Raw genomic sequence first — 16,108 nt, 5'->3', positions numbered from 1 at the left:
CCGACACCCCCCACACACAGACCATCAGTCAGCCGACACCCCCCACACACAGACCATCAGTCAGCCGACACCCCCCACACACAGACCATCAGTCAGATGACACCCCCCACACACAGACCATCAGTCAGCCGACACCCCCCACACACAGACCATCAGTCAGCCGACACCCCCCACACACAGACCATCAGTCAGCCGACACCCCCACACACAGACCATCAGTCAGCCGACACCCCCCACACACAGACCATCAGTCAGCCGACACCCCCACACACAGACCATCAGTCAGCTGACACCCCCACACACAGACCATCAGTCAGCCGACACCCCCACACACAGACCATCAGTCAGCCGACACCCCCCACACACAGACCATCAGTCAGCCGACACCCCCCACACACAGACCATCAGTCAGCCGACACCCCCACACACAGACCATCAGTCAGCCGACACCCCCACACACAGACCATAAGTCAGCCGACATCCCCCACACACAGACCATCAGTCAGCCGACACCCCCACACACAGACCATCAGTCAGCCGACACCCCCCACACACAGACCATCAGTCAGCCGACACCCCCCACACACAGACCATCAGTCAGCCGACACCCCCCACACACAGACCATCAGTCAGCTGACACCCCCACACACAGACCATCAGTCAGCCGACACCCCCCACACACAGACCATCAGTCAGCCGACACCCCCCACACACAGACCATCAGTCAGCCGACACCCCCCACACACAGACCATCAGTCAGCCGACACCCCCCACACACAGACCATCAGTCAGCTGACACCCCTCACACACAGACCATCAGTCAGCCGACACCCCCACACACAGACCATCAGTCAGCTGACATCCCCCACACACAGACCATCAGTCAGCCGACACCCCCCACACACAGCCATCAGTCAGCCGACACCCCCCACACACAGACCATCAGTCAGCCGACACCCCCCACACACAGACCATCAGTCAGCTGACACCCCCCACACACAGACCATCAGTCAGCTGACACCCCCCACACACAGACCATCAGTCAGCTGACACCCCCCCACACACAGACCATCAGTCAGCTGACACCCCCCACACACAGACCATCAGTCAGCTGACACCCCCCCACACACAGACCATCAGTCAGCTGACACCCCCCCACACACAGACCATCAGTCAGCCGACACCCCCCCACACAGACCATCAGTCAGCTGACACCCCCCACACACAGACCATCAGTCAGCTGACACCCCCCCACACACAGACCATCAGTCAACTGACACCCCCCCACACACAGACCATCAGTTGGCCAGCACCGCCCCCCATACAGACCATCAGTTGGCCAGCACCCCCCACACACAGACCATCAGTCGGCCAGCACCCCCCACACATACAGACCATCAGTTGGCCGGAGCCCCCCACACATACACACCATCATTCGTCCAGCGCCCTCCACACACAGACCATCATGCGTCCAGTGCCACCCACACACACAGACCATCATTCGTCCAGCACCCCCCACACACACAGACCATCATTCGTCCAGCCCCCCCACACACAGACCATCAGTCAGCTGACACCCCCACACACAGACCATCAGTCAGCCGACACCCCCACACGCAGACCATCAGTCAGCCGACACCCCCACACACAGACCATCAGTCAGCCGACACCCCCCACACACAGACCATCAGTCAGCCGACACCCCCCACACACAGACCATCAGTCAGCCGACACCCCCCACACACAGACCATCAGTCAGCTGACACCCCCCACACACAGACCATCAGTCAGCTGACACCCCCCTCCCCCCCACACACACAGACCATCAGTCAGCTGACACCCCCCACACACAGACCATCAGTCAGCTGACACCCCCCTCCCCCCCACACACACAGACCATCAGTCAGCTGACACCCCCCACACACAGACCATCAGTCAGCTGACACCCCCCTACACACAGACCATCAGTCAGCTGACACCCCCCACACACAGACCATCAGTCAGCTGACACCCCCCACACACAGACCATCAGTCAGCTGACACCCCCCACACACAGACCATCAGTCAGCTGTCACCCCCCACACACAGACCATCAGTCAGCTTGCACCCCTCACACACAGACCATCACTCGGCCAGCACCCCCCCCAGACACAGACTATCACTCGGCCGGTGCCCCCCACACATATATAGACCATCAGTCAGCCGGTGCCCCCCACACATACAGACCATTATTCAGCCAGCACCCCCCACACACACAGACAATCAGTCGGCCGGCATCCCCCACACATATAGACCATCAGTCGGCCAGCACCCCCCACACATACAGACCATCAGTCGGCCAGCACTCCCCCACACACAGACCATCAGTTGGCCAGCACCGCCCCCCATACACAGACCATCAGTTGGCCAGCACCCCCCACACACAGACCATCAGTTGGCCAGCACCCCCCACACACAGACAATCAGTTGGCCAGCACCCCCCACACACAGACCATCAGTCAGCCAGCACTCCCCCACACAGAGACCATCAGTCGGCCAGCACTCCCCCACACACAGACCATCAGTCAGCCAGCACTCCCCCACACAGAGACCATCAGTCGGCCAGCACTCCCCCACACACAGACCATCAGTTGGCCAGCACCGCCCCCCATACACAGACCATCAGTTGGCCAGCACCCCCCACACACAGACCATCAGTTGGCCAGCACCCCCCACACACAGACAATCAGTTGGCCAGCACCCCCCACACACAGACCATCAGTCGGCCAGCACTCCCCCACACAGAGACCATCAGTCGGCCAGCACTCCCCCACACACAGACCATCAGTCGGCCAGCACCCCCCACACATACAGACCATCAGTTGGCCGGAGCCCCCCACACATACACACGATCATTCGTCTAGCGCCCTCCACACACAGACCATCATTCGTCCAGTGCCACCCACACACACAGACCATCATTCCTCCAGCGCCCCCCACACACACACAGACCATCATTCGTCCAGTGCCACCCACACACACAGACCATCATTCGTCCAGCGCCCCCCACACACACACAGACCATCATTCGTCCAGCGCCCCCCACACACACAGACCATCATTCGTCCAGCTACCCCCACACACACAGACCATCATTCGTCCAGCTACCCCCACACACAGACCATCATTCGGCCAGCGCCCCCCACACACACACAGACCATCATTCGGCCAGCGCCCCCCCACACACAGACCATCATTCGTCCAGCGCCCCCCACACACAGACCATCATTCGTCCAGCGCCCCCCACACACAGACCATCATTCGTCCAGCGCCCCCCACACACAGACCATCATTCGTCCAGCGCCCCCCACACACAGACCATCATTCGTCCAGCGCCCCCCACACACAGACCATCATTCGTCCAGCGCCCCCCACACACACAGACCATCATTCGTCCAGTGCCCCCCACACACACAGACCATCATTCGTCCAGTGCCCCCCACACACACAGACCATCATTCGTCCAGCGCCCCCCACACACACACAGACCATCATTCGTCCAGCGCCCCCCACACACACAGACCATCATTCGGCCAGCGCCCCCCACACACACAGACCATCATTCGTCCAGCTACCCCCACACACAGACCATCATTCGGCCAGCGCCCCCCACACACACACAGACCATCATTCGGCCAGCGCCCCCCACACACAGACCATCATTCGTCCAGCGCCCCCCACACACAGACCATCATTCGTCCAGCGCCCCCCACACACAGACCATCATTCGTCCAGCGCCCCCCACACACACAGACCATCATTCGTCCAGTGCCCCCCACACACACAGACCATCATTCGTCCAGTGCCCCCCACACACACAGACCATCATTCGTCCAGCGCCCCCCACACACAGACCATCATTCGTCCAGCGCCCCCCCACACACACAGACCATCAGTTGGCCAGCATCCCCCCACATGAGTTGGCAGGCGCCCCCCACACATATAGACCTTCAGTCAAACCCAATGATCTCAGTGTTTTCGGCTGACATCAGTAAGATGCACGGTGTGAGCATGGCTTTAGTCCTTTGATGCCGTTTCCTCCGGATAAATTCCTGGACACATTATTGGGGTATGCTCACACAATGCATCTTGGGGTATGCTCACACAATACATCTTGGGGTATGCTCACACAATGCATCTTGGGGTATGCTCACACAGTGCATCTTGGGGTATGCTCACACAGTGCATCTTTTTTTTACCACAAAGATGCAGTATTTTTGACCCCAAAAAAGCACAACAAACGCACCCGCGGCAAAAAGGAATCAAAAACGCATTCGTTTTTTTGTGTTTTTGCCCAATGCATTTTTTAAGTCAAATCTAATGACTGGACGAGCTCAAAAACACGGGAAATACGCAGCCAAGATGAAGCCAAAAAAGACGCCCAGTGCGGACAGCAACATAGAAATCTCAGAGAGTGCTGGGAGAAGGAAGTGCATGTGTATGGGGGCATCAAGTGACCTCAAAAACGCACCAAAAGATGCCCTGAGTGACCCTGCAAATATACAGGAGAGCGGGCGACAGGGCGAGAAGTGCACAAGACCGCGGAGCCTGTGCTACACTGCTGTATCTGATCCTGTGTGATACTGTCTGCTGAGCCGTGTATCTAATCCTCTCCTGTGTGATACTGTCTGCTGAGCTGTGTATCTAATCCTATCCTGTGTGATACTGTCTGCTGAGCTGTGTATCTAATCCTCTTCTGTGTGATACTGTCTGCTGAGCCGTGTATCTAATCCTCTCCTGTGTGATACTGTCTGCTGAGCCGTGTATCTAATCCTCTCCTGTGTGATACTGTCTGCTGAGCCGTGTATCTAATCCTCTCCTGTGTGATACTGTCTGCTGAGCTGTGTATCTAATCCTATCCTGTGTGATACTGTCTGCTGAGCTGTGTATCTCATCCTCTCCTGTGTGATGCTGTCTGCTGAGCTGTGTATCTAATCCTCTCCTGTGTGATACTGTCTGCTGAGCCGTGCATCTAATCCTCTCCTGTGTGATACTGTCTGCTGAGCTGTGTATCTAATCCTCTCCTGTGTGATACTGTCTGCTGAGCTGTGTATCTAATCCTATCCTGTGTGATACTGTCTGCTGAGCTGTGTATCTAATCCTCTCCTGTGTGATACTGTCTACTGAGCTGTGTATCTAATCCTATCCTGTGTGATACACTCTGCTGAGCTGTATCTAGTCCTGTCCTGTGTGGTACCATCTGCTGTATCTGATCCTCTCCTGTGTGATACCTTCTGTTGTATCTAATCCTGTCCTGTGTGATACTGACTGCTGTATCTAATCCTGTCCTGTGTGATACCTTCTGCTGTATCTAATCATATCCTATGTGATACTGTCTGCTGTATCTAATCCTGTCCTGTGTGATACCTTCTGTATCTAATCCTGTCCTGTGTGATATCTTCAGCTGTATCTAATCCTGTCCTGTGTGATACTGTCTGCTGTATCTAATCCTGTCCTGTGTGATACTGTCTGCTGTATCTAATCCTGTCTTGTGTGATACCGTCTGCTGTATCTAATCCTGTCCTGTGTGATACTGTCTGCTGTATCTAATTCTGTCATGTGTGATACTGTCTGCTGAGCCGTGTATCTAATCCTGTCCTGTGTGATACTGTCTGCTGTATCTAATCCTGTCCTGTGTGATACTGTCTGCTGAGCCGTGTATCTAATCCTGTCCTGTGTGATACTGTCTGCTATATCTAATCCTGTCCTGTGTGATACTGTCTGCTGGATCTAATCCTGTCCTGTGTGATAATGTTTGCTGTATCTAATCCTGTCCTGTGTGATACTCTCTGCTGTATCTAATCCTGTCCTGTGTGATACCTTCTGCTGTATCTAATCCTGTCCTGTGTGATACCTTCTGCTGTATCTAATCCTGTCCTGTGTGATACTGTCTGCTGTATCTAATCCTGTCCTGTGTGATACTATCTGCTGTATCTAATCCTGTCATGTGTGATACTGTCTGCTGAGCCGTGTATCTAATTCTGTCCTGTGTGATACTGTCTGCTGTATCTAATCCTGTCCTGTGTGATACTGTCTGCTATATCTAATCCTGTCCTGTGTGATACTGTCTGCTGTATCTAATCATGTCCTGTGTGATACCTTCTGCTGTATCTAATCCTGTCCTGTGTGATACTGTCTGCTGGATCTAATCCTGTCCTGTGTGATATTGTCTGCTGTATCTAATCTTGTCCTGTGTGATACCTTCTGCTGTATCTAATCCTGTCCTGTGTGATACTGTCTGCTGTATGTAATCCTGTCCTGTGTGATACCTTCTGCTGTATCTAATCCTGTCCTGTGTGATACCTTCTGCTGTATCTAATCCTGTCCTGTGTGATACTGTCTGCTGTATCTAATCCTGTCCTGTGTGATACCTTCTGCTGTATCTAATCCTGTCCTGTGTGATACTGTATGCTGTATCTAATCCTTTCCTGTGTGATACCTTCTGCTGTATCTAATCCTGTCCTGTGTGATACCTTATGCGGTATCTAATCCTGTCCTGTGTGATACTGTCTGCTGTATGTAATCCTGTCCTGTGTGATACCTTCTTCTGTATCTAATCCTGTCCTGTGTGATACCTTCTGCTGTATCTAATCCTGTCCTGTGTGATACTGTCTGCTGTATCTAATCCTGTCCTGTGTGATACCTTCTGCTGTATCTAATCCTGTCCTGTGTGATACTGTATGCTGTATCTAATCCTCTCCTGTGTGATACCTTCTGCTGTATCTAATCCTGTCCTATGTGATACCTTATGCGGTATCTAATCCTGTCCTGTGTGATACTGTCTGCTGTATCTAATCCTGTCCTGTATGATACTGTCTGCTGTATCTAATCCTGTCCTGTTTGATACTGTCTGCTGTATCTAATTCTGTCCTGTGTGATACCTTCTGCTGTATCTAATCCTGTCCTGTGTGATACTGTCTGCTGTATCTAATCCTGTCCTGTGTGATACTGTCTGCTGTATCTAATCCTGTCCTGTGTGATACCTTCTGCTGTATCTAATCCTGTCCTGTGTGATACCGTCTGCTGTATCTAATCCTGTCCTGTGTGATACCTTCTGCTGTATCTAATCCTGTCCTGTGTGATACCGTCTGATGTATCTAATCCTCTCCTGTGTGATACCTTCTGCTGTATCTAATCCTGTCCTGTGTGATACCTTCTGCTGTATCTAATCCTCTCCTGTGTGATACTGTCTGCTGTATCTAATCCTCTCCTGTGTGATACTGTCTGCTGTATCTAATCCTGTCCTGTGTGATACCGTCTGATGTATCTAATCCTCTCCTATGTGATACTGTCTGCTGTATCTAATCCTCTCCTGTGTGATACCTTCTGCTGTATCTAATCCTGTCTTGTGTGATACTGTCAGCTGTATCCAATCCTGTCCTGTGTTATACCTTCTGCTGTATCTAATCCTGTCCTGTGGGATACTGTCTGCTGTATCTAATCCTGTCCTGTGTGATACTGTCTGATGTATCTAATCCTCTCCTGTGTGATACCTTCTGCTGTATCTAATCCTGTCCTGTGTGATACCTTCTGCTGTATCTAATCCTCTCCTGTGTGATACTGTCTGCTGTATCTAATCCTCTCCTGTGTGATACTGTCTGCTGTATCTAATCCTGTCCTGTGTGATACCGTCTGATGTATCTAATCCTCTCCTGTGTGATACTGTCTGCTGTATCTAATCCTGTCCTGTGTGATACCGTCTGCTGTATCTAATCCTGTCCTGTGTGATACCGTCTGCTGTATCTAATCCTGTCCTGTGTGATACCGTCTGCTGTATCTAATCCTGTCCTGTGTGATACTGTCTGCTGTATCTAATCCTGTCCTGTGTGATACTGTCTGCTGTATCTAATCCTGTCCTGTGTGATACCTTCTGCTGTATCTAATCCTGTCCTGTGTGCTACCGTCTGCTGTATCTAATCCTGTCCTGTGTGATATCGTCTGCTGTATCTAATCCTGTCCTGTGTGATACTGTCTGCTGTATCTAATCCTGTCCTGTGTGATACCGTCTGCTGTATCTAATCCTGTCCTGTGTGATACTGTCTGCTGTATCTAATCCTGTCCTGTGTGATACTGTCTGCTGTATCTAATCCTGTCCTGTGTGATACCTTCTGCTGTATCTAATCCTGTCCTGTGTGATACTGTCTGCTGTATCTAATCCTGTCCTGTGTGATACCTTCTGCTGTATCTAATCCTCTCCTGTGTGATACCGTCTGCTGTATCTAATCATGTCCTGTGTGATACCTTCTGCTGTATCTAATGCTGTCCTGTGTGATACTGTCTGCTGTATCTAATCATGTCCTGTGTGATACCTTCTGCTGTATCTAATCCTGTCCTGTGTGATACTGTCTGCTGTATCTAATCCTGTCCTGTGTGATACCGTCTGCTATATCTAATCCTGTCCTGTGTGATACTGTCTGCTGTATCTAATCCTGTCCTGTGTGATACTGTCTGCTGTATCTAATCCTGTCCTGTGTGATACCGTCTGCTGTATCTAATCCTGTCCTGTGTGATACCGTCTGCTGTATCTAATCCTGTCCTGTGTGATACCGTCTGCTGTATCTAATCCTGTCCTGTGTGATACCGTCTGCTGTATCTAATCCTGTCCTGTGTGATACCGTCTGCTGTATCTAATCCTGTCCTGTGTGATACCGTCTGCTGTATCTAATCCTGTCCTGTGTGATACCGTCTGATGTATCTAATCCTGTCCTGTGTGATACCTTCTGCTGTATCTAATCCTGCCCTGTGTGATACCGTCTGATGTATCTAATCCTCTCCTGTGTGATACCTTCTGCTGTATCTAATCCTGTCCTGTGTGATACCTTCTGCTGTATCTAATCCTCTCCTGTGTGATACTGTCTTCTGTATCTAATCCTCTCCTGTGTGATACTGTCTGCTGTATCTAATCCTGTCCTGTGTGATACCGTCTGATGTATCTAATCCTCTCCTGTGTGATACTGTCTGCTGTATCTAATCCTCTCCTGTGTGATACCTTCTGCTGTATCTAATCCTGTCTTGTGTGATACTGTCAGCTGTATCCAATCCTGTCCTGTGTGATACCTTCTGCTGTATCTAATCCTGTCCTGTGTGATACTGTCTGCTGTATCTAATCCTGTCCTGTGTGATACCGTCTGATGTATCTAATCCTCTCCTGTGTGATACCTTCTGCTGTATCTAATCCTGTCCTGTGTGATACCTTCTGCTGTATCTAATCCTCTCCTGTGTGATACTGTCTGCTGTATCTAATCCTCTCCTGTGTGATACTGTCTGCTGTATCTAATCCTGTCCTGTGTGATACCGTCTGATGTATCTAATCCTCTCCTGTGTGATACTGTCTGCTGTATCTAATCCTGTCCTGTGTGATACCTTCTGCTGTATCTAATCCTGTCCTGTGTGATACCTTCTGCTGTATCTAATCCTGTCCTGTGTGATACCTTCTGCTGTATCTAATCCTGTCCTGTGTGATACCTTCTGCTGTATCTAATCCTGTCCTGTGTGATACCTTCTGCTGTATCTAATCCTCTCCTGTGTGATACCTTCTGCTGTATCTAATCCTGTCCTGTGTGATACTGTCTGCTGTATCTAATCCTGTCCTGTGTGATACTGTCTGCTGTATCTAATCCTCTCCTGTGTGATACCTTCTGCTGTATCTAATCCTGTCCTGTGTGATACTGTCTGCTGTATCTAATCCTGTCCTGTGCGATACTGTCTGCTGTATCTAATCCTCTCCTGTGTGATACTGTCTGCTGTATCTAATCCTCTCCTGTGTGATACCGTCTGCTGTATCTAATCCTGTCCTGTGTGATACCGTCTGCTGTATCTAATCCGGTCCTGTGTGATACCGTCTGCTGTATCTAATCCTGTCCTGTGTGATACCGTCTGATGTATCTAATCCTGTCCTGTGTGATACCGTCTGATGTATCTAATCCTGTCCTGTGTGATACCTTCTGCTGTATCTAATCCTGTCCTGTGTGATACCGTCTGATGTATCTAATCCTCTCCTGTGTGATACCTTCTGCTGTATCTAATCCTGTCCTGTGTGATACCTTCTGCTGTATCTAATCCTCTCCTGTGTGATACTGTCTGCTGTATCTAATCCTCTCCTGTGTGATACTGTCTGCTGTATCTAATCCTGTCCTGTGTGATACCGTCTGATGTATCTAATCCTCTCCTGTGTGATACTGTCTGCTGTATCTAATCATGTCCTGTGTGATACCTTCTGCTGTATCCAATCCTGTCCTGTGTGATACCTTCTGCTGTATCTAATCCTGTCCTGTGTGATACTGTCTGCCGTATCTAATCCTGTCCTGTGTGATACTATCTGCTGTATCTAATCCTCTCCTGTGTGATACTGTCTGCTGTATCTAATCCTCTCCTGTGTGATACTGTCTGCTGTATCTAATCCTGTCCTGTGTGATACCTTCTGCTGTATCTAATCCTGTCCTGTGTGATACCGTCTGCTGTATCCAATCCTGTCCTGTGTGATACCTTCTGCTGTATCTAATCTTGTCCTGTGTGATACCGTCTGCTGTATCCAATCCTGTCCTGTGTGATACCTTCTACTGTATCTAATCCTCTCAAGTGTGATACCTTCTGCTGTATCTAATCCTCTCCTGTGTGATACCTTCTGCTGTATCTAATCCTCTCCTGTGTGATACCTTCTGCTGTATCTAATCCTCTCCTGTGTGATACCTTCTGCTGTATCTAATCCTGTCCTGTGTGATACCGTCTGATATATCTAATCCTCTCCTGTGTGATACCTTCTGCTGTATCTAATCCTGTCCTGTGTGATACCTTCTGCTGTATCTAATCCTCTCCTGTGTGATACTGTCTGCTGTATCTAATCCTCTCCTGTGTGATACTGTCTGCTGTATCTAATCCTGTCCTGTGTGATACCGTCTGATGTATCTAATCCTCTCCTGTGTGATACTGTCTGCTGTATCTAATCCTCTCCTGTGTGATACCTTCTGCTGTATCCAATCCTGTCCTGTGTGATACCTTCTGCTGTATCTAATCCTGTCCTGTGTGATACTGTCTGCCGTATCTAATCCTGTCCTGTGTGATTCTGTCTGCTGTATCTAATCCTCTCCTGTGTGATACTGTCTGCTGTATCTAATCCTGTCCTGTGTGATACTGTCTGCTGTATCTAATCCTGTCCTGTGTGATACTGTCTGCTGTATCTAATCCTCTCCTGTGTGATACTGTCTGCTGTATCTAATCCTCTCCTGTGTGATACTGTCTGCTGTATCTAATCCTGTCCTGTGTGATACCTTCTGCTGTATCTAATCCTGTCCTGTGTGATACCGTCTGCTGTATCCAATCCTGTGTGATACCTTCTGCTGTATCTAATCCTGTCCTGTGTGATACCTTCTGCTGTATCTAATCCTCTCCTGTGTGATACTGTCTGCTGTATCTAATCCTCTCCTGTGTGATACCTTCTGCTGTATCTAATCCTCTCCTGTGTGATACCTTCTGCTGTATCTAATCCTCTCCTGTGTGATACCTTCTGCTGTATCTAATCCTCTCCTGTGTGATACCTTCTGCTGTATCTAATCCTGTCCTGTGTGATACTGTCTGCTGTATCTAATCCTGTCCTGTGTGATACCTTCTGCTGTATCTAATCCTCTCCTGTGTGATACCTTCTGCTGTATCTAATCCTGTCCTGTGTGATACTGTCTGCTGTATCTAATCCTCTCCTGTGTGATACCTTCTGCTGTATCTAATCCTGTCCTGTGTGATACTGTCTGCTGTATCTAATCCTGTCCTGTGTGATACCATCTGCTGTATCTAATCCTCTCCTGTGTGATACCTTCTGCTGTATCTAATCCTGTCCTGTGTGATACTGTCTGCTGTATCTAATCCTGTCCTGTGTAATACCTTCTGCTGTATCTAATCCTCTCCTGTGTGATACCTTCTGCTGTATCTAATCCTGTCCTGTGTGATTCCGTCTGCTGTATCTAATCCTGTCCTGTGTGATACTGTCTGCTGTATCTAATCCTGTCCTGTGTGATACTGTCTGCTGTATCTAATCCTGTCCTGTGTGATACCGTCTGCTGTATCTAATCCTCTCCTGTGTGATACCTTCTGCTGTATCTAATCCTGTCCTGTGTGATTCCGTCTGCTGTATCTAATCCTGTCCTGTGTGATACTGTCTGCTGTATCTAATCCTGTCCTGTGTGATACTGTCTGCTGTATCTAATCCTGTCCTGTGTGATACCGTCTGCTGTATCTAATCCTCTCCTGTGTGATACCTTCTGCTGTATCTAATCCTGTCCTGTGTGATTCCGTCTGCTGTATCTAATCCTGTCCTGTGTGATACCTTCTGCTGTATCTAATCCTCTCCTGTGTGATACCTTCTGCTGTATCTAATCCTCTCCTGTGTGATTCCGTCTGCTGTATCTAATCCTCTCCTGTGTGATACTGTCTGCTGTATCTAATCCTCTCCTGTGTGATACTGTCTGCTGTATCTAATCCTGTCCTGTGTGATACCGTCTGATGTATCTAATCCTCTCCTGTGTGATACTGTCTGCTGTATCTAATCCTCTCCTGTGTGATACCTTCTGCTGTATCCAATCCTGTCCTGTGTGATACCTTCTGCTGTATCTAATCCTGTCCTGTGTGATACTGTCTGCCGTATCTAATCCTGTCCTGTGTGATACTGTCTGCTGTATCTAATCCTCTCCTGTGTGATACTGTCTGCTGTATCTAATCCTGTCCTGTGTGATACTGTCTGCTGTATCTAATCCTCTCCTGTGTGATACTGTCTGCTGTATCTAATCCTGTCCTGTGTGATACTGTCTGCTGTATCTAATCCTGTCCTGTGTGATACTGTCTGCTGTATCTAATCCTCTCCTGTGTGATACTGTCTGCTGTATCTAATCCTGTCCTGTGTGATACCTTCTGCTGTATCTAATCCTCTCCTGTGTGATACCTTCTGCTGTATCTAATCCTCTCCTGTGTGATACTGTCTGCTGTATCTAATCCTCTCCTGTGTGATACTGTCTGCTGTATCTAATCCTCTCCTGTGTGATACTGTCTGCTGTATCTAATCCTGTCCTGTGTGATACTGTCTGCTGTATCTAATCCTGTCCTGTGTGATACTGTCTGCTGTATCTAATCCTCTCCTGTGTGATACTGTCTGCTGTATCTAATCCTGTCCTGTGTGATACCTTCTGCTGTATCTAATCCTCTCCTGTGTGATACCTTCTGCTGTATCTAATCCTCTCCTGTGTGATACTGTCTGCTGTATCTAATCCTTTCCTGTGTGATACTGTCTGCTGTATCTAATCCTCTCCTGTGTGATACTGTCTGCTGTATCTAATCCTCTCCTGTGTGATACCTTCTGCTGTATCTAATCCTGTCCTGTGTGATACCTTCTGCTGTATCTAATCCTGTCCTGTGTGATACCGTCTGCTGTATCCAATCCTGTCCTGTGTGATACCTTCTGCTGTATCTAATCCTGTCCTGTGTGATACCTTCTGCTGTATCTAATCCTCTCCTGTGTGATACCTTCTGCTGTATCTAATCCTCTCCTGTGTGATACCTTCTGCTGTATCTAATCCTCTCCTGTGTGATACCTTCTGCTGTATCTAATCCTCTCCTGTGTGATACCTTCTGCTGTATCTAATCCTCTCCTGTGTGATACCTTCTGCTGTATCTAATCCTGTCCTGTGTGATACTGTCTGCTGTATCTAATCCTGTCCTGTGTGATACCTTCTGCTGTATCTAATCCTCTCCTGTGTGATACCTTCTGCTGTATCCAATCCTGTCCTGTGTGATACCTTCTGCTGTATCTAATCCTGTCCTGTGTGATACTGTCTGCCGTATCTAATCCTGTCCTGTGTGATACTGTCTGCTGTATCTAATCCTCTCCTGTGTGATACTGTCTGCTGTATCTAATCCTGTCCTGTGTGATACTGTCTGCTGTATCTAATCCTCTCCTGTGTGATACTGTCTGCTGTATCTAATCCTGTCCTGTGTGATACTGTCTGCTGTATCTAATCCTGTCCTGTGTGATACTGTCTGCTGTATCTAATCCTCTCCTGTGTGATACTGTCTGCTGTATCTAATCCTGTCCTGTGTGATACCTTCTGCTGTATCTAATCCTCTCCTGTGTGATACCTTCTGCTGTATCTAATCCTCTCCTGTGTGATACTGTCTGCTGTATCTAATCCTCTCCTGTGTGATACTGTCTGCTGTATCTAATCCTCTCCTGTGTGATACTGTCTGCTGTATCTAATCCTGTCCTGTGTGATACTGTCTGCTGTATCTAATCCTGTCCTGTGTGATACTGTCTGCTGTATCTAATCCTCTCCTGTGTGATACTGTCTGCTGTATCTAATCCTGTCCTGTGTGATACCTTCTGCTGTATCTAATCCTCTCCTGTGTGATACCTTCTGCTGTATCTAATCCTCTCCTGTGTGATACTGTCTGCTGTATCTAATCCTTTCCTGTGTGATACTGTCTGCTGTATCTAATCCTCTCCTGTGTGATACTGTCTGCTGTATCTAATCCTCTCCTGTGTGATACCTTCTGCTGTATCTAATCCTGTCCTGTGTGATACCTTCTGCTGTATCTAATCCTGTCCTGTGTGATACCGTCTGCTGTATCCAATCCTGTCCTGTGTGATACCTTCTGCTGTATCTAATCCTGTCCTGTGTGATACCTTCTGCTGTATCTAATCCTCTCCTGTGTGATACCTTCTGCTGTATCTAATCCTCTCCTGTGTGATACCTTCTGCTGTATCTAATCCTGTCCTGTGTGATACCTTCTGCTGTATCTAATCCTCTCCTGTGTGATTCCGTCTGCTGTATCTAATCCTCTCCTGTGTGATACTGTCTGCTGTATCTAATCCTCTCCTGTGTGATACTGTCTGCTGTATCTAATCCTGTCCTGTGTGATACCGTCTGATGTATCTAATCCTCTCCTGTGTGATACTGTCTGCTGTATCTAATCCTGTCCTGTGTGATACTGTCTGCTGTATCTAATCCTCTCCTGTGTGATACTGTCTGCTGTATCTAATCCTGTCCTGTGTGATACTGTCTGCTGTATCTAATCCTCTCCTGTGTGATACTGTCTGCTGTATCTAATCCTGTCCTGTGTGATACTGTCTGCTGTATCTAATCCTGTCCTGTGTGATACTGTCTGCTGTATCTAATCCTCTCCTGTGTGATACTGTCTGCTGTATCTAATCCTGTCCTGTGTGATACCTTCTGCTGTATCTAATCCTCTCCTGTGTGATACCTTCTGCTGTATCTAATCCTCTCCTGTGTGATACTGTCTGCTGTATCTAATCCTCTCCTGTGTGATACTGTCTGCTGTATCTAATCCTCTCCTGTGTGATACTGTCTGCTGTATCTAATCCTGTCCTGTGTGATACTGTCTGCTGTATCTAATCCTGTCCTGTGTGATACTGTCTGCTGTATCTAATCCTCTCCTGTGTGATACTGTCTGCTGTATCTAATCCTGTCCTGTGTGATACCTTCTGCTGTATCTAATCCTCTCCTGTGTGATACCTTCTGCTGTATCTAATCCTCTCCTGTGTGATACTGTCTGCTGTATCTAATCATTTCCTGTGTGATACTGTCTGCTGTATCTAATCCTCTCCTGTGTGATACTGTCTGCTGTATCTAATCCTCTCCTGTGTGATACCTTCTGCTGTATCTAATCCTGTCCTGTGTGATACCTTCTGCTGTATCTAATCCTGTCCTGTGTGATACCGTCTGCTGTATCCAATCCTGTCCTGTGTGATACCTTCTGCTGTATCTAATCCTGTCCTGTGTGATACCTTCTGCTGTATCTAATCCTCTCCTGTGTGATACCTTCTGCTGTATCTAATCCTCTCCTGTGTGATACCTTCTGCTGTATCTAATCCTCTCCTGTGTGATACCTTCTGCTGTATCTAATCCTCTCCTGTGTGATACCTTCTGCTGTATCTAATCCTCTCCTGTGTGATACCTTCTGCTGTATCTAATCCTGTCCTGTGTGATACTGTCTGCTGTATCTAATCCTGTCCTGTGTGATACCTTTTGCTGTATCTAATCCTCTCCTGTGTGATACCTTCTGCTGTATC

The sequence above is a fragment of the Anomaloglossus baeobatrachus genome, chromosome 10, assembly GCF_048569485.1.
Source record: "Anomaloglossus baeobatrachus isolate aAnoBae1 chromosome 10, aAnoBae1.hap1, whole genome shotgun sequence".
Taxonomy (NCBI): Eukaryota; Metazoa; Chordata; class Amphibia; order Anura; family Aromobatidae; genus Anomaloglossus; species Anomaloglossus baeobatrachus.
This window is presented reverse-complemented; position numbering follows the sequence as displayed.